The sequence below is a fragment of the Erinaceus europaeus genome, chromosome 17 (assembly GCF_950295315.1).
Source record: "Erinaceus europaeus chromosome 17, mEriEur2.1, whole genome shotgun sequence".
In the NCBI taxonomy this organism is placed as follows: domain Eukaryota; kingdom Metazoa; phylum Chordata; class Mammalia; order Eulipotyphla; family Erinaceidae; genus Erinaceus; species Erinaceus europaeus.
The window spans coordinates 27787750-27806379 of record NC_080178.1 but is presented as its reverse complement, the minus strand read 5'-3'; the positions used below and the strand labels follow the sequence as shown (position 1 = coordinate 27806379).

The following is an 18630-nucleotide window of genomic DNA, read 5'->3' as shown; positions in this document are numbered from 1 at the left end:
AGAAAGGGAGAAAGAAAGAAAAGAAGAAAAAAGAAAAAGAGAAAAAAGGACGCCAGGAGTGGTGAATTCATAGTGCTGGCACCAAGCCCCAGCAATTACCTCGGTGGCAATAAAATTTTTTTAAAAAAATTGTTAACTATAACAAGAGGATAGAATAATGAGAGGTTTTTTTTAAATTTTTCTTTATTGGGGAATTAATGTTTTACATTCAACATGAGAGGTTTACTGGTAAGAAGAGAAAAGAACATTGAAGAACATAGAGCTGGGGCTGAGGAAACAGCATAATGGTTTTTCAAAAAAACTTTCATGGTTCAGGAGGCTCCAAGCTCCCAGGTTCAGTCCCCAGCACCACCATAAGCCAGAACTGAGCAGTGTCCTAGTGTTTCTCTCTATCTCTCTCAATAAAATGAAAGAAATAAAATATTTTTAAAGCATTTTAAATAAAGAATATAGGGCTGGGGGCTAGGGAAACAGCATAATAGTTATACAAAAAAAATGTTCATGCCTGAGGCACCAAAGGTCTCAGGTTCAGTCCCCAGCACCACCATAAGCCAAAAAGTGTTTTCTTTCTTTCTCTCTCTCTTGCTCTCTCTCTCATTAGAATAAAATTTTAAAATATTATTAAACAATATAGAGAGGGTGGATATCATATATAATAGCGGGCCTATGATTTAATGTACGAAATGGCCATAACACCTAGAACTGAGTGAGAGCACCCCATGACACCCCCCCCCACCTGTTAATAGTCACACTTTTTTGGAGAGAGTGATCCATTTTCACAGACCAGGAAGAAAGCAAAAAGAAAAAGATTGCATTTGGAACTAAGAGGGAATGAATCTATTACTGGCACATAAGAACTGGTGAAAATACTGATACATTCTTGGAAAACTATTTCCTAACTAACTTCATAGTTTGCAAGTGTTGAATGTAATAAGATCTTGAATAATGCATAAATATCTGTCAAATATTTTCTGGAAGAGTCACACCAAGAGAGTAACACCACTTACTAATATCATCTTTCTGTTATTAATAACGGGAAAAGTTATTTCAGCTGCCATGTATGATTTAAAGTGGTGTCATGGGACTGGGTGTTGGCACACCCCAGTGGAGCACAAAAGTTACAGTGCTTGAAGACTCTGGTACCAGACTCCAGTCCCTACCTGAAGTGGGAAGCGTCATGAGCAGTGAAGCAGTTGCTGTAGGTGTCTTGATGTCCCTCTTTATCTCCTGCTTCTCTCAATTTCTATATTTAAAAAAAAAGTAAATAAGAAAAAGAAAAAAATAACTAAATAAAATATTAAAAAATAAATACAGGCAGGGGTAGATAGCATAATGGTTATGCAAAGAGGCTCTCATGCCAGAGGCTCCGAAGTCCCAGGCTCAATCCCCTGCACTACCATAAAACAGAGATAATCAGTGCTCTGGTAAAAATAAATACATGGGAGTCTGGGCGGTTAAGCGCACATGGCACAAAGCGCAAGGACTGGAGTAAGGATGCTGGTTCCAGCCCCCGGCTCCCCACCTGCAGGGGAGTCGCTTCACAGGCGGTGAAGCAGGTCTGCAGGTGTCTGTCTTTCTCTCCCCGTCTCCGTCTTCTTCTCCTCTCTTCATTTCTCTCTGTCCTATCCAACAGCAATGACATCCATAACAACAACAATAATAACTACAACAATAAAACAATAAAATGGAATAAATAAATAAATATTTAAAAAATAAAATAAATACATACATACATATATACAGTGGCCTGGGAGGTGGTGCAATGGATAAGGCATTTTGGACTCTCAAGTGTGAGGTCCTGAGTTCGATCCCAGCAGCACCTTTACTGGAGTGGTCTGGTTCTTTCTCTCTCCTCCTACATTTCTAATGAATAGATAACTTAAATAAAAATTCATAAAGTGGTATCTATCTAGTTTGTTTCTTATGGTGATACAGGGGGGGATTGAACCTGGGACTTTGGTGTCTTAAGTATAAGAGTCTCTTTCTGTAATCATTACACTATCTCCCCCTTCTTTATAGGTAGATTTTATTTTTTAATATTTATTTTATTATTTTCCTTTTTTTGTTGCCCTTGTTCTTTATAGTTATTATTATTGATGTCATCATTGTTAGATAGGACAGAGAGAAATGGAAAGAGGAGGGGAAGACAGAGATGGGGAAAGGAAGATAGACACCTACAGACCTGCTTCACAGCCTGTGAAGCGACTCCCCTGAAGGTGGGGAGCCCGGGATTCAAATGGGCTTACTTCAGCCGGTACTTGTGCTTCGCGCCCTGTGCACTTAACCCGCTGTGATATGACCCAACTCCCCATATGTAGCTTTTAAATGACAGTTTAGAACAGGGGCTTTGATGTAGACAGATAAATCTAGTTCAGCCTGAGTGTGGCTCACATTAACTATAACTGATTACAGTTTCAGTTTCCTCATCTGCTCCCTTAATGATTTGTTCAAGGGTGGGGGGGACTTATCCAAAGAAATCTATGTACATCTATCTTCAAATTAGCTCATTTCATAATAGCCCAATGTTCAAAGCAACCCAGATACCCAATGCAAGAAGAGAGGCTAAGAAAAGCTGTAGTAGGGTAGGGGTACAGCATAATGGTTATGCAAAGAGACTTTCATGCCTGAGGCTCTCAAGTCCCAGGTTCAATCCCCCAGACCACCATAAGCCAGAGCTGAGCAGTGCTCTGGTAAAACAAACAAAAAAGAAAGAACGAAAGTTGTGGTATATATACATAATGGAATACTACTCAACTGTTAGAAATGATGAAGTCATCTTCTTTACCTCATTTTGGATGGAACTTGAAGGAATCATATTGATATAACCCCAAAAGAGAAGGACAAATATGGATAATGATCTCACTTAGGGTGGAACTTTAAAAAATAAGGAAAGAAACGGAAAACACAAAGTGAAACCTGGACTGGGTGTGACGTATTGCACCAAAGCAAAGAACTCTGGGGAAGAAGATGGGAGGAGATGGAGAGGGTGTTGTGATGATTTGATGATTTGGAATAAGACCTAGTTGGGGGTGAGAGCCATCACAGGGAGATGTGACACTGTAGCCACATGTCACTAACTATACTATAAACCACTAACCCCCAATGAAATGATGAAAGAAAAAAAAAGGCCTCATCTGTAACATAGGAGTAGTATCTACTGTGTATGATTGCTAAAAAAATCACTAACATAATATATTTAAATTTCTTAGCTCATGGTTGAGAGCACATGTTATAATGTGCAATCTTTAACCTGGTTTAAGCCCCAGGTCCCCACTTGCACAAAGAAAGCTTATGAGTAATGAAGCAGTGTTGCAGGTATCTCTCTGTCTCTCTCCCTCTCTATCACCCCCTTCCCTCTTGATGTCTGGCTGTCTCTACCCAATAAAGATAATTTTTAAAAATTTATTAGCTCAGTATACATAAATATAGTTGCAAAGAATGACGTCTCCCAAATTTGCCTTGTGGAATTTAAAGTTAGGCAGGAACAAAGTCTTTTAATAGTTTTGTTTACAGAAGAGGATTCTGTGACCAGAATAAGCTATATGGGTAAAGCCACATAGCAAGTTCAAGGGCATGCCCAGGGCTATAGCCCCAAGCTTTGTTTACGTATCTGTAAACAAAGGCTTGTTGAGAGCTCAATTTGCATTATTAAGCAGAACACAAAATCTCAGCTTGTAGCACCAGCATGCAGCTTTAAGATGAGAGACAAAGCTTCCTAGAAGATCAGTAAGTGGATGTTTGCCTTAGAGAAAAGTAACCAGAAGAGCCTGCTATGGTAAATTTCTCCAAACCAATGCATCCTCAACTCCTAAAATAATTCCTGAAACTGAAACAACAAATAATAAGTGAAAAATAAAAAGTTTATATACAACAAGCAGAGATGGGGAGACACCATAATGGTTATGTAAAAAAAAGACTTACTTTCTTTTTTTTTAATTTTCTTTAATCGTTTTATTATTGATAGACAGCCAGAAATTGAGAAGGAAGGAAGGGGAAAGGTAGAAAGGAAGACAGAGAGACACCTACAGCACTGCTTCAACGCTCGTGAAGGTTCCCCTTAAGTGGAGAGTAAAAGGGGACCCATCCTCCACGCACATCAGAGCTCACAAACTTCCCACCAGCCTCAGTAGAGTTCCCTACAGGTAGGTGAGCCATCTGAGACTTTCCTGCCTAATGGAGCCTGCAAATGACCACAGCCCCAGGTGACAATCACAAGGAGCAGAAGAATTACCTCACTAGCCTAATCAACCTACAGAATTGTGAGATGGGAAAAAAAATATTTTAGCTTGAACAATAATTCAACTGGTAGAGCATAGGACTTGCATACTTGAGGATCCCAGCTAGATTCTTTTCATTCTGTATGTACCAGACTAGTGCTCTGACTTCACTCCCTCTTTTTGATCACTCACTTGTAATGAATAAGCTAGACTTCAACATAAAATTAAAATCATTCTCTTAATTCGTTAACTTTGCCATGGTTTGATATGCAACCGCAGATAACCACAAAGGAGAAGGCTTCATAAAATTATCTAACCAGAGATGTCATGCAGTCAAGCACCCTTGCATGGCACAAGCATTACAAAGTTTAAAGGCTTCTTCAAAGACAGTAATTACTTTGTAACTGGACCAGAAAAAGAAAGATGGTCTCAAATCTTAGTTCAATGTTCTTTAAAAAATAAGGGAAGAGAAAGGAAGGCAGGAAGGCAGGAAGGCAGGAAGGAAGGCAGGAAGGCAGGAAGGAAGGCAGGCAGGCAGGCAGGCCCAGGGAGATAGCACCAATGGTATTATGGTATTACAATTTTTTCTCTTCCTCTCTCTCTTTCTTTCTTTCTTGAGATTTTATTTATTAATTCATGAGAAAGTAGGAGGAGAGAGACAAAGAACCGGACATCACTGGTACATGTGCTGCCGGGGACTGAACTAAGTACCTCAATGCTTGAGAGTCCAATACTTTATCCACTGCGCCACCTCTCAGACCATATTTCTCTCTCTCTCTCTTTAATCTTTATACTGTTTCCCAGGCCCAGAGACTATTACTTTTTATAAACTATGTCTGAAATTTACATAATATAAAAATATGAATGACCTGCATATCAGATTTCAGGCTCAGAGAAAAAAAAACTAGTATAGCCACAGGCCCTTTGGAATATAACTAAAACATGCCTACTAGCTATCTATAGAATAGAGACCTCCCCACACACAATTCTTCATCTACACTACTTCAGCCTTTAGGTTCATGATTAGTCAACAATTTGTTTGGCTTTGTATATTAACTCTCTTTTCAACCACCAGGTTCCAGATGCTACCATGATGCCAACCAGACTTCCCTGGACAGACAACCCAATGTGTCCTGGAGCTCTGATTCCCCAGAACCCTGCCCCACTAGGGAAAGAGAGAGGCAGACTGGGAGTATGGGTCAACCTGTCAACACCCATGTTCAGCGGGGAAGCAATTATAAAAACCAGACCTCCCACCTTCTGCACCCACAATGACCTTGGGTCCATACTCCCAGAGGGTTAAAGAATAGGAAAGCTCTCAGGGGAGGGGATGGGATACGGAGTTCTGGTGGTGGGAATTGTGTGGAGTTGTACTCCTCTTATCCTATGGTTTTGTCAGTGTTTCCTTTTTATAAATAAATAAATAAAAAGATTTATGTGCTTATTTGTGAGAGAGAAAAAGAGAAAGAAGCAAAGCATCACTCTGACATACACACAGTGCCAGCGATCAAACTCAGGACCTCATGCTTGAGAGCCCAGTGCTTCATCTACTGGGCCTCCTCCCAGGCTACTTATTGGATAGATCTTGTTGCTATGGCAAAGAAAAAGGAAAAGCATATATGACTATTTAAGGACTATTATCTAGGAAAGATCTCACCAGAATAATGGAGTTGAAGGTGGCATCCCACACCTGGCATCTCTGGGCATAGTCCAAAGTCAAATACGTCAAGGTGTTACTGGTTGAGTTACAGTTTGTATTTTTATGGCATAGGTAAGCATAGATCTTTTTGGATAGGAGTTTTGTGCTCTGTGGTCAGCAGATAAATTACTGAATTGTAGGATAGGTCTATTTCTAATATTCTGAGGAATCATCGGACTATATTCCATAGGGGTTGGACAAATTCACATTCCCACCAGCAGTGTAAAAGGGTTCTTGTTTCCCCACATCTTCACCACTTGTTTCTGTCCTTTCTAATGCATGACATTCTCAAAAGATATGAAGTGACATATCATTATTGTCTTCATTTGCATTTCTGTTAATTAGTGAATTAAAAAATCTGACATAAATTTTGTAAGTTAGCTAAACAAGTCATTTAAATTCAGAGTCTCCACAAATGGTAAAATGACACCCACCTCACTTGATCACTGTGCAAATTAAATGAGAAAGCATATTAAGTGCCTGACACATAGTAGGTAGTCAATAGGTGACAGTCTGAAGAGTGTCTAGCTAGGTCTTGTATATGAAAGAGGACAGAACTTTACTTAGGTGTATTTAACTTTTTCTTTCTTTTTTTAAATGTATTTATTAATGAGAAAGATAGGAAGAGAGAGAGAAAGAACCAGACATCACTCTGGTACATGTGCTGCTGGGGTTTGAACTTGGGACCTCATGCTAGAGAGTCCAGTGCTTTACCCACTGTATTTAACTTTTACCTTAGAATTAATAATCGCTTCTTTTTATTATTGGTGTGTCACTCTAGCATTCAATTACAATTCATAAAAGCATTTTCTTGCATCTACAGTTTATCATAGACAACATTTATATATTCCTTAGGAACCTAAACTTTTTTTAAAAAAATTTTATTTATTTATTAATGAGAAAGATAGGAGAGAAGTAAGAGCCAAACATCACTCTGGGGCATGTGCTGCCGGGGACTGAACCTTGGGACATCATGCTAGAGAGTCCAATGTCTTTCCACTGCACCATCTCCCAGACCATAAATACTAAACTCTTTATTTAGTTAGTTATTTTTCCTTTTACCAGAGCATTGCTCAGTTCTGACATGTGATGATGCTGGGTTTTGAACCAAAGAACTCAGATCTGCAGGCACTTAATTCATTTGCAAAGACCAGTATGCTATCTCACCAGCCCAATAATTATTTCATTAATGGTATATACAGGGAAAAAATGTAGGAAAAATGTCTGATTTGACTTAGAATCCTATAGTTTTAACCAAGGGCCAGGAGAGGGCTCACCAGTAGAGCACACATTTTACCATACAAAAGGACCCAAGTTTGAGCCCCCAGCCACCATATGGGAGCACCATGTAAAGTCAAGAATGGTGCTGTGATGTCTCACCCTGTCTGGAAGAAAAAGAAAAGTCCACTGGGAATGATGTAATCATTACATGCAAAGTCTCAGTGAAGCCGTAGGGGCAAAAAGTAAATACATAAATAAATGTAAAGCTGATATCACTTAACTTATTTGTGTTACATTAATTTCAAGCATAGACTGTAAAAAGAAAATAATAGTCTCTCATGGTCCGGGAGGTGGCACAGTGGATAAAGCATTGGATTCTCAACCATGAGGTCCTGAGTTTGATCCCCAGCAGCACATGTACCAGAGTGATGTCTGGTTATTTTACTCCTTAATTTCTCTCATGAATAAATAAATAAATTCTTAGGGAAAAAAAAGTTAAATGGTCCAGGAGTTGGTGCAGTGATAAAGCTTTAGATTCTCAAGCACAAGGTCCTGAGTTCAATCCCTGGCAGCACATGTACCAGAGTAATGTCTGGTTTTTTTTCTCTCTCTCTCTCTTCCTATCATTCTTCATGAATAAGTAAAATCTTAAAAAAAAAAAAGTTAAAAAAAGAAAAGAAGTAAATTAAAATAGATAATTTCAAAAATTATTGTTGTTAAAAGGAAAATAAAATACTATTATGTGACAAAGTTGCTTTATGAAAAAAGTAGGCAAGTTGAAACTATTTAATAAAAGGGAGCACCTAAGTGAAGAGGCTGAAGAACAGGGTTTTAGCAAAAGGAAAAGGAATTCCTATGAGAGGGAAGGTTTTTGAACATCTGTAACATTATATATATATATATATATATATATATATATATATATATATATATATATAATTTTTCCAAGCCATTTGAAAAATGTGTGATTAACGGTGGCTTGTACAGCAAATAGTTTGACACAGCACCCACTATCAAAGAGCATAGACTTTTTAAAAATACATGTAGTTGCAAAATAGTGAATAAAAAAACTCTCCTAAGGTAGTTTGAATAAGCTTTAAAATGACTTCTTTTAGAAAATATAAGCCTATAAAATGTAAGACTATATATAAATATATAGTCCTTTTAGAAAATATAAGCACAAATAATTCCCATATAGAAGAGTCCTATATAAAAGTAGTGACATCTTTTAATGTCAAGCCAATTTTCTTTCTTTCTTCCTTTTGTTCTTCCTTTCTTTCTCTCCTATCTCTCTCTCTCTTTTAGTGATTTAATAATGATCAACACGATAACAAGATTGTGGGATATGAGAGGTACAATCCTATACAATTCCCATCACCAGAGTTTCATATCCCATCCCCTCCATTGGAAGCTTCCTTATTCTTTATCCCTCTGGGAATATGGACCATAGATCTTTATGGGGTGCAGAAGGTGGGAAGTCTGGCCTCTATAATTGCTTCTCCACTGGAAAGCCATGTGAGCATTGACAGGTCTATTTACACCCCCAGCCTGTTTCTATCTTTCCCTAGTGGAGTAGGGCTCAGGGTAGGTGGGATTCTAGGATAAATTAGTGAGGTCTTCTGCCCAGGGAAGTCAGGTTGGCATCATGGTAGCATCTGCAACTTGGTGGCTAAAAAGCATTAAAATATCAAGTAGAACAATTTGTTTAATAATCAGAAATCTAAAGGTAAGAATATAGCAGGTGAGATTTGGGGTCTTCATGTTGGAAGAAGCTAGGAATTCTATGTTAGGTATATTTTAAGGGGCCCATGACTTTACTAATTTTTTATTTGCTTTTCCCCCCTTTTGTTGCCTTTGTTTTGTTTATTGTTGTAGTTATTATTGTTGTTATTGATGTCGTCATTGTTGGATAGGACAGAGAAATGGAGAGAGGAGGGGAAGACAGAGAGGGGAAAAAAAAGGTTAGAAACCTGCACACCTACTTCACTGCCTATGAAGAAACTCCCCTGAAGGTGGGGAGCCAGGGCCTCAAACCCGAATCCTTACACTGGTCCTTACGTTCTGCACCACGTGCGCTTAACCCACTGCACAACCACTCGACTCCCAACTTTGCAAATTTTTGCCTGAGCCCGGTAACTAACATCAGGTGCGCTGAACGTATTGCCTGGGAAGATGATGTCAGAGTTGGGAATAGGACTAGACAGCTGGATCAAGACAGAGAGTAGCTCCCAAATATGGAAAGAGTATATAATACCATTAACTGCAAACCCCATTGATCTGACTTAGAGCCTATGTCTATTTATATTTAGCATAGGAGCGTGTGTAACTTCCACATCCCCATTGGTCTGAATTCTCATTCTATTCTTTTTTTTAAAATATATATTTTAATTTTTATATTTATTTATTTTCACTTTCATTGCCCTTGTTTTTTTTATTGTTGTAGTTATTATTGTTGTTGTTATTGATGTCATCATTGTTAGATAGGACAGAGAGAAATGGAGAGAGGAGGAGAAGACAGAGAGGGGGAGAGAAAGATAGACACCAAGAGTAGAAGAGGAACTGCTGTATTATGTCCTTCGTGGTAGAAAGGGATGTCGAGGATTGGTGTTGGAAGAAGACTGTGGAGTTAGTTTGGTGTCAAGGTGTGGAGTGTGTGCATCTGGAGGTGCAGGAAGAGCTTAGGGAAAGGTTTTAGGGCTTCATAGGTGAAGGGATGGGGGATTTCTACCTGTCTTGTTCTATCCTGTGGGCATGCAGGTCAAGTGAAAGTGGGGTATGTAGATATGGTTTGGTCCTTGAGATAAATCGTAGAAAGGGAGGAAAGAGGGCAAGAGTGTGATGGCTAAGCACAAGCATGTGAAAGGTGTTATGGGAAAAGAGAGGGGGAAGAGGATTTGACTTGGGACATTGGAACCCCAAGTCTTTTTGCATAATCATTATGCTATTTATCCCTTTCAGTAAATGAATATGTATTTAATTTATTTTTAATTTATTGGATAGAGACAGAGAGAAATCAAGAGGGGGGAGCTTGATACCTGATGCACTGCTACACCACCTGTGAAGCTTTCCCCCTGAGGTTGGGGGCTGGGGGCTTGAACCTGGGTCCGTGTGCACTGTAACATGTATGCTCAACTGGGTGCAACACCACTAGGCCCCTACATTTTTTTAAATTATTTATTTATTTATTTTTACCAGAGCACTGCACAGCTCTGATTTGTGGTGATACAGGGGATAGAACCTGGGACTTTGGAGCCTCAGGCATGAGAGTCTCTTTGCATAACTATTATGTTATCTTCATGCCCCACTCCTAATTTTTTCTAATTTATTTTTTATTGGGGGAATTATGTTTTACACTTGACAGTAAATACAATAGTTTGTACATGCATAACATTTCCCAGTTTTCCACACAACAATACAACCCCCACTAGGTCCTCTGCCATCCTGTTCCAGGACCTGAAATCTTCCCCCCATCCACCCCAGGGTCGTTTACTTTAGTGCAATACACCAACTCCAGTCAAAGTTCTGCTTAGTGTTTTCTCTTCTGATCTTGTTTTTCAACTTCTGCCTGTGGCTGAGATCATCCCATATTCACCCTTCTGTTTCTGACTTATTTCACTGAACATGATTTCTTCAAGCTCCATCCAAGATGGGCTAAAAATGCTGATGTCACTGTTTTTAATAGCTGAGTAATATTCCACTGTGTATACAGGCCACCACTTACTCAGACACTCATCTGTTGTTGGACACCTGGGTTGCTTCCAGGTTTTGGTTATTACAAATTGTGCTGCGATGAACATAGGTATACACAAATCTTTTTGGATGGGTGTGTTTGGTTCCTTAGTCTATATCCCTAAGAGAGGAATTGCAGAGTCATAGAGTAGGTCCATTTCTAGCCTTCTGAGAGTTATCCAAACTGTTTTCCACAGGGGGTTGGACTAATAATATTTTCTTAATAAATGAATTTTCAATCCTCTAAAACCCACAGTGGAGAAAACCCTGGAGCATATTCAAATTCTGTCGCCAAACTGTACTTAACTTGCCCTAATTTCCAGTTGACTTTACCATGCCCAGAAGGCACGTAGCACAACACTTTTAGACCTCCTTGTAATTTACTGAGGCAGATGTTTCCTGTGCTAGTAGGGTGTGGCTCTGTAAAGGCTTGCTCCGCCATTGCCTGGAGCCAGGGTTCACACAGGTATTTGTTGGTGAGCCCACTTCATTCCCACAGCCAATTAAAGGGGAAGTCTCAGTATAAACCCAGTTTCATCTTGAGAAGTTACAAGAGTGGGGTTAGTTTTTGTTCATTCTGTGAGAATAGTCTAACCATGTGTTCTTAGTCACCACTGAAAGCCTTAGAGAATTCTTTGTTCCCCTTCAGGACACTGGTGCCAGCAGGAGAATTCTACCTGTAATCCTCAGAGTTAGCTAGATTCTGTCTGAAAATGCCATTCCTTTCTGTACTGTAGTTCCTGTCAGACTTAATTTCCAGCATTATTCACACATGCTCTGGTGTTTCCTCCTGAAAAGACACACGTCATGACCTCTCCCTCTACACGTGGGCTAAGCTTCAGATGATAGCCTGCAGTGAGAGCTGGGTGTGTGTCATTTCCTCTAAGAACCTACCCATGTTGGAAGAGAAGGAATCTGAGGGACAAGATGCCATTTTTCAAATGAGCTACATTAAAGCTTTGAGATTACAAAGTTGACATGGAGGGGCCAGGTAGTGGTGAATCTGGTTAAGCACTCATATTACAGTGTGCAAGGACCCAGGTTTCAAGCCCCTGGTCCCCACATGCAGAGGGAAAGCTTCAAGAGTCTGGTGAAGCAGGGCTACAGGTGTCTGTCTCTGTCTCTTTTCCTTCCCTCGCCTCTCAATTTCTCTCTGTCTCTATCCAATAATAAAAAATGAATGAATGAATGCAAAGCTGACAGTGAACATGTTTTCAGCATTCAAGCCAAAAAAAATTAAGTTAAGGAGGTTAAGTTAAGGGGGTCGGGCGGAGGTGCAGTGGGTTAAGCGCAGGTGGCGCAAAGCGCAGGGACCGGCATAAGGATCCCGGTTCGAGCCCCGGGCTCCCCACCTGCAGGGGAGTCGCTTCACAGGCGGTGAAGCAGGTCTGCAGGTGTCTATCTTTCTCTCCCCCTCTCTGTCTTTCCCTCCTCTCTCCATTTCTCTCTGTCCTATCCAACAACGAATTGCGTCAACAAGGGCAATAATAACCACAACGAAGCTACAACAAGGGCAACAAAAGGGGGGGAAATGGCCTCCAGGAGCGGTGGATTCATGGTGCAGGCACTGAGCCCAGCAATAACCCTGGAGGAGGAAAAAAAAAAAAATTAAGTTAAATCCTATGTGACTATCTCAAATTTCAGTTTTCCGATCCTCCCCAAATATTTTCAGGGAAATTCTGGAAACAATTGGAATCCCCCCTAGTATATTAGATAAGGCTTTGGAGAACCAAGATTAGCATTATTGGTGTAACTGTGACTTCCCTTCTTCCTTTCTCTCTTTCTTTCTTTCTTTCTTTTTTCTTTCTCTTTTTTATTTTTTATTTATTTTTATTATTTTTATTAATAAAAAGGAAACATTGACTAAACCATAGGATAAGAGGGGTACAACTCCACACAATTCCCATCACCAGAACTCCATATAGCTTTTCCTATTCTTTAACCCTCTGGGAGTATGAACCCAAGGTCATTGTGGGATGCAGAAGGTGGGAGGTCTCTGTAATTGCTTTCCCACTGAACATGGGCGTTGACAGGTAGATCCATACTCCCAGCTTGCCACTCTCTCTCCCTAGTGGGGCAGGGCTCTGGGGAATGGGGCCTCTAGGACACAATGGTGGGGTTGTCTGTCCAAGGAAGTCTGGTTGACATCATGCTAGCATCTGGAACCTGGTGGTTGAAAAGAGAGTTAACATACAAAGCCAAACAAATTGTTGGCCAATTATGAACCTAAAGGCTGGAATAGTGCAAATGAAGAGTTGGGGGGCCCTCCATATTGTAAATAGCTAGTAGGCATATTTTAGTTGTATTCCAAAGGGCCTGTGGCTATACTAGTTGTTGTTTTTTTTTTTTCCCTGATCCTGGCATCTGATATGCAGATGGATCCAAGTTATTGTCTGGGGAGATGATGTCATGGCTGGAAAAAGGACCAAAAAGCTGGATCAAGGAAGAGAGTAGCTCCCAAATATGGGAAAGGGGTATAAATATTGTTGACTGTAAACCCCTTCAATTTGATGTGATGTGGGGCCCATATTCAGCTTAGGAGCCTATGTGGCCTCTGCATCCCTGTAGATCTGAGTTCACATTCTGTGGTCATGAGTAGGAACATTCCAAGCTGACCCAATATCAAGACCCATCTTCCTCAGGTGTAGCATAGAGTATGTTGTCCAGCCTCCCTTTGGAGGATGGAACATTCTCTACCGTTGTTGATCCAAGTTGAGGGCAAGGTCTTATGGGGGCCCACAATGAGGTCTATTATGTTGTTCCTGATAGAGATAGCCAGTAACAATGGAAAGAGGGTTTTATTTGAGGTCTAGGCCATCATATCTGTTTGGGAATCTCAGGACTACCCGAACCTACCCAGCTGATGGAATGTCTCCCCTCCCTTGAAAAGAAAACACACACATATACACTGTTTTAATTTAATTTATTAATTTTTTTTTTAAACCAGAGCACTGGTCAACTCTGGCTTATGGTGGTGGTGGTGGTTGAACCTGGGACTTTGGAGCCTCAGGCATGACAGTTTGTTTGTATAGTCATTATGCTGTCTACTCCCACCTTTAATTTATTTTATTTTTAAATATTTTATTTATTTTCTTTTCAAGAGAGATGGAGAGAGAGAGAGAGAAAGAAAGGCCAGAGCACTGCTCAGCAATAGTTTATGGTAATAGAGGGGATTAAACCTGAGACTTTGGAGCCTCAGGCATGTGAGTCTCTTTGCATAGCCATTTTCTATCTCCTCTACCCTATATTATTTGCTTTATTTTAAGGAAAGATATACAGAGAGACTATAGCACTGCTCAGTTCTGGCTTATGTGGTATGGGAATTGAACCTAGGGCATTGGTACCTCTGTCTTGAATGACTGTTTGCATGTGACTTGTACTGACCAAGTTGTCCATGCCTGGTAGCCCTTGGAGGCTTGAAGCACTATTCCTGCTTCATAGTGGAGCCAGACATCTGATCGTATCACTGCCTAGAGTTTACAATCCAAGTCCCAACAATTCCACTGGATGTTTAGTTTAGACAAGCTTCTAATCTCTAATTTGTAGACACAGAAAAAAGAGTTCTGGAAGTCAGGCAGTAGTGTAGCGGGTTAAGCTCAGATGGCGCAAAGCGCATGGACCAGCCTAAGGATCCAGTTCAAGCTCCCTGCTCCCCACCTGCAGGGGAGTCGCTTCACAAGCGGTAAAGCAGGTCGGCAGATATCTTTCTCTCTTGGTCACTGTCTTCCCCTCCCCTCTCCATTTCTCTCTGTCCTATCCAACAACAACATCAATAAAAACAATAATAAATACAACAATAAAACAACAAGGACAACAAAAAGGAACAAACAAAATTTTTTTAATTAAAAAAAAAAGTTCTGCGGGTCGGGCTGTAGCATATATATCCTTTAATTCAGGGTAGCTCCATTCTGTGCTGGACTGCCGAATGGAAAGCCCCATCATGTAAATCTCTGGACTCCATGATATATTCTCTGGGGACCGAGATGACTTTATTTGAATTAGGACCAGACTGTCACAACCCCAAGCTGAGTGTACTGAAGTCACTGCAGTCAGGTTGATGCCACCTAGAGTGAGTGAAGCCAAATACTCTGTCTATCAGCCTAGAACCTCACTTTTTTTTTAGAGATTTATTTTTACTTATTTATTAATGGGAGGGGGGACCAGAGCATCCTTCTATATCACTCTATCATATAACAATGATACTTGGGGTCCTACTTGGGGCTTCAGCCTTTATTATTATTACACATGATTAATGTATGTATTTTTTTATCTATCCATTTTTTGAATAGAGACAGAGAGAAGTTGTGAGGGAAGTGGGAGACAGAGAGGGAGAGAGAAATAGACACATGCAATGCTGCTTCACTGCTCATAAGCGTTGTTCCCCATGCAGCTGGGGACCAGGAACTTAAACCCAGGTCCTTGAGCATTATGACATGTGCACTCTACCAGGTGTGCCACCACCTGGCCTCAGATTCACATTTGTGAGCCCACTGCTTTGTCCACTGTGCCTAGAACTTGATCAGGACAAAACCACTCTGCACTCCCACTCCTGTTTTCATTGCCACCTTAGTTACTGGTCTTCAAAATATTGATAGTCTGAAAGCGTGAGTCTTAGACATCACTTGAGAAAAGAGAATGCAGATTCTCAGGCTTCACCCCAGATCTACTCAATCAGGAACTCTAGGCCTAAGGCCTAGTAATTGGTGCCTTAACAAGCCCTCCCTGTTATTCTAATGATTTTCAAGTGTGAGAATGATTGCAGTACACTTTCCTTTCCATAGTCATCCACATTTCTTTGTTTCTCAACTAGCTCACTCCACCATTCGAAGACACTGCTCTTCCTTCCCCCAGCTCTCCAGTGCACACCCCCACACAGGCACCTGCCCGGTGTCAACAGATTCTCCTGTATCTTCCCCATCTTTCAAGAATTCGCCCTCTTTCTATTTCTCTTTTCATGTAATCTGACCTTTTTTTTTTTTTTAAGAGTGTTTATTTTATTTATGGGGGAGGAACATAGTACTACTAAGCCCTGGCATAAGGTGGTGCTGGGAATTGAACCTGCAGCCCATGGCATTTCAGGCATACAAGTTGGTGCTCTAACAGGCTGAAATATCACCCTGGTCCAGGGATGTTCTGCATATCTCCATGCATTAGTTTAAACCACTCTCTTCTAGAGCATCACTTTGGGTTGGTGGATATGTGCTCGCATCTACCTACTTCAGGAAAGGTTTTTGTCCAATTTTCTCTCCACCAGTATTTCTCACTTTTTTTTTTCCTCCAGGGTTATTGCTGGGGCTTGGTGCCTACACCACAAATACACTACTCCTGGAGACTTTTTATTTCTTTTTTGTTGCTCTTGTTGTTTTATCATTTTGTGGTTATTATTATTGATGCTGTTGTTACTGGACAGGACAGAGAGAAATGGAGAGAGGATGGGAAGACAGAAAGGGGGAGAGAAAGATAGACACCTGCAGACCTGCTTCACCGCTTGTGAAACGACCCCCCTGCAGGTGGGGAGCTGGGGGCTTGAACCAATTTCCTTACACCTGTCCTTGCGCTTTGCACCACCTGCACTTAACCCGCTGTGCTATCGTCTAACCCCCCATCAGTATTTCCAAACCATTATTTCTCTCTCCATCCTCTTGTCAAAACTTCTACCCTCAGGGCTGGCTGAGCGCACGTATTACAATGTGCAAGGACCTGGGTTTGAGCCCCCAGTCCCCACCTGCAGGGGGAGAGCTTTGTGAGTGGTGAAGCAGTGCTGCAGGTGTCTCTCTGTCTCTCACCTTCTCTATAACCCCCTTCCCTCTTGATTTCTAGCTGTCTCTATCCAATAAATAAAGATTAAAAAATATAAAAAAGAGATTCTTATATAAAAATCAAGTCTTTTTCTTTAAGTGGTTATTTATTTATTTATAAGAAAGATAGGATAGAGAGAAAAAACCAGACATCACTCTGGTACATGTGCTGCCGGGGATCAAACTCAGGACCTCATGCTTGAGAGTACAATGCAATATCCATTGCACCACCTCCCAGACGACTCAAATATTTTTTTTTCAATTTTTAAATTTTTTTATATAATTAAAATTTATATTTAGGTTTAGCCAGCTGAACTCAGTTTAGATGATCCCAATTTTGTTGGCAATGCCCATGGCATCATAGTCAGGAGCCAATCAAACGTAAGTTTTCTTCTTTCCATCAGGTCTGATCAGGGTGTTGACCTTGGCCACATCAATGTCATAGAGTTTCTTCACAAGCTGTCTTATCTGGGATTTATTGGACTTGATATCCACAATGAAAACAAGTGTGTTATTGTCTTCTGTCTTCTTCATGGTTGATTCAGTGGTCAGGGAGAACTTGATGGCATAGTGGTCAAGCTTGTTTCTTCTGGTGCCATTGTTCTGAGAATATCTGGACTGTCTTCAGAGTTGAAGTGTCTTGGGACAATGAAAGGTAGGTGACATGTGGATTTTCCTTTCCTTTTTTCTTTTCCTTTTTTTTTTTTTTTTTCTGGTGTGTGTATGTGACTGTAGATGCCTTTCAGCACTGCTTCCTTGGCCTTTACGTCTCTGGCTTTAGTTTCAGCTTTGGGAGGGCAAGGGGCTTCCTTCTTTGCTGTCAGTGCCATCTTTGTAAAAAGTATTTATTGGGGCCAGGCAGTAGCACACCTGGTTAAGAGCACACACTGCAGGGAGTTGGGCAGTAGTACAGCGGGTTAAGCACACATGGCGCAAAGCACAAGGACCGGTGTAAGGATCCCAGTTCAAGTCCCCGGCTCCCCACCTGCAGGGGAGTCCCTTCACAAGTGGTGAAGCAGGTCTCCAGATGTCTGTCTTTCTCTTCCCCTCTCTGTCTTCCCCTCCTCTCTCCATTTCTCTCTGTCCTATCCAACAACGACATCAATAACAACAACAATAATAGCTACAACAACAATAAAAAACAACAAGGGTGTGGTCCAGGAGGTGGCACAGTGGATAAAGCATTGGACTCTCAAGCATGAGGTCCTGAGTTCAATCCCTGGCAGCACATGTACCAGAGTGATGTCTGGCTCTTTCTCTCTCCTCCTATGTTTCTCATTAATAAATAAATAAAATCTTAAAAAAAAAAACAACAGGGGCAACAAAAGGGAGAATAAATAAATATAAAAAATTAAAAAAAGAGCACATACTGCAATGTGCAAGGACCTGGGTTCAAGCCCCTGGTCCCCACCTGTAGGAGGAAAGATTCACAAGTGGTGAAGTAGAACTGCAGGTGGCTCTCTGTCTGTCTATCTCCCCCTCCTCTCTCAATTCTTCTCTGACTCCACTCAAAAATAAACAAAAATTAAAACAAAAGTGTTTATCTTTCTCAGTTCTTACTTCTTTCCTTCCTTTCTTTTTTTACAGAGCTCTGCACAACTATGGCTGATGGTAGTGCTGGGAATTGAACCTGAGACCTTTGAAGCCTCAGTCATTGTTGGTATGCATGAGACCCCTTCTGTTTCATTTGGTTTAAATCCCCCCTGCTTAACACTATTCTATTTACATAACCACTGCATTCTATTTACATAACCACTGTTAACAAGCACCACCCTCCCTCCAGGGCATTGGTGGTTCAGTGATAGGATTCTCACCTGCTCCACCCTCTCCTTGTCACACTCTAATTTTCACCAGTCACTTTTCTTTCCACCCTCTCTATTTCACATCCTGTTTCCACCCTACTTGGCAAGTACATATAAAGACAGCATTGTGAGTTTTAGGGTACCTTGAGTTTAGCTTATCTTGG

At 40.8% G+C, this 18630-nt stretch overlaps 1 pseudogene; it reads right to left on the bottom strand.

Moving 5' to 3' along the window:
• Positions 1-16985: 16985 nt before the first annotated feature.
• Positions 16986-17680, bottom strand: LOC103112389 (large ribosomal subunit protein uL23-like; annotated as a pseudogene).
• Positions 17681-18630: the final 950 nt, after the last annotated feature.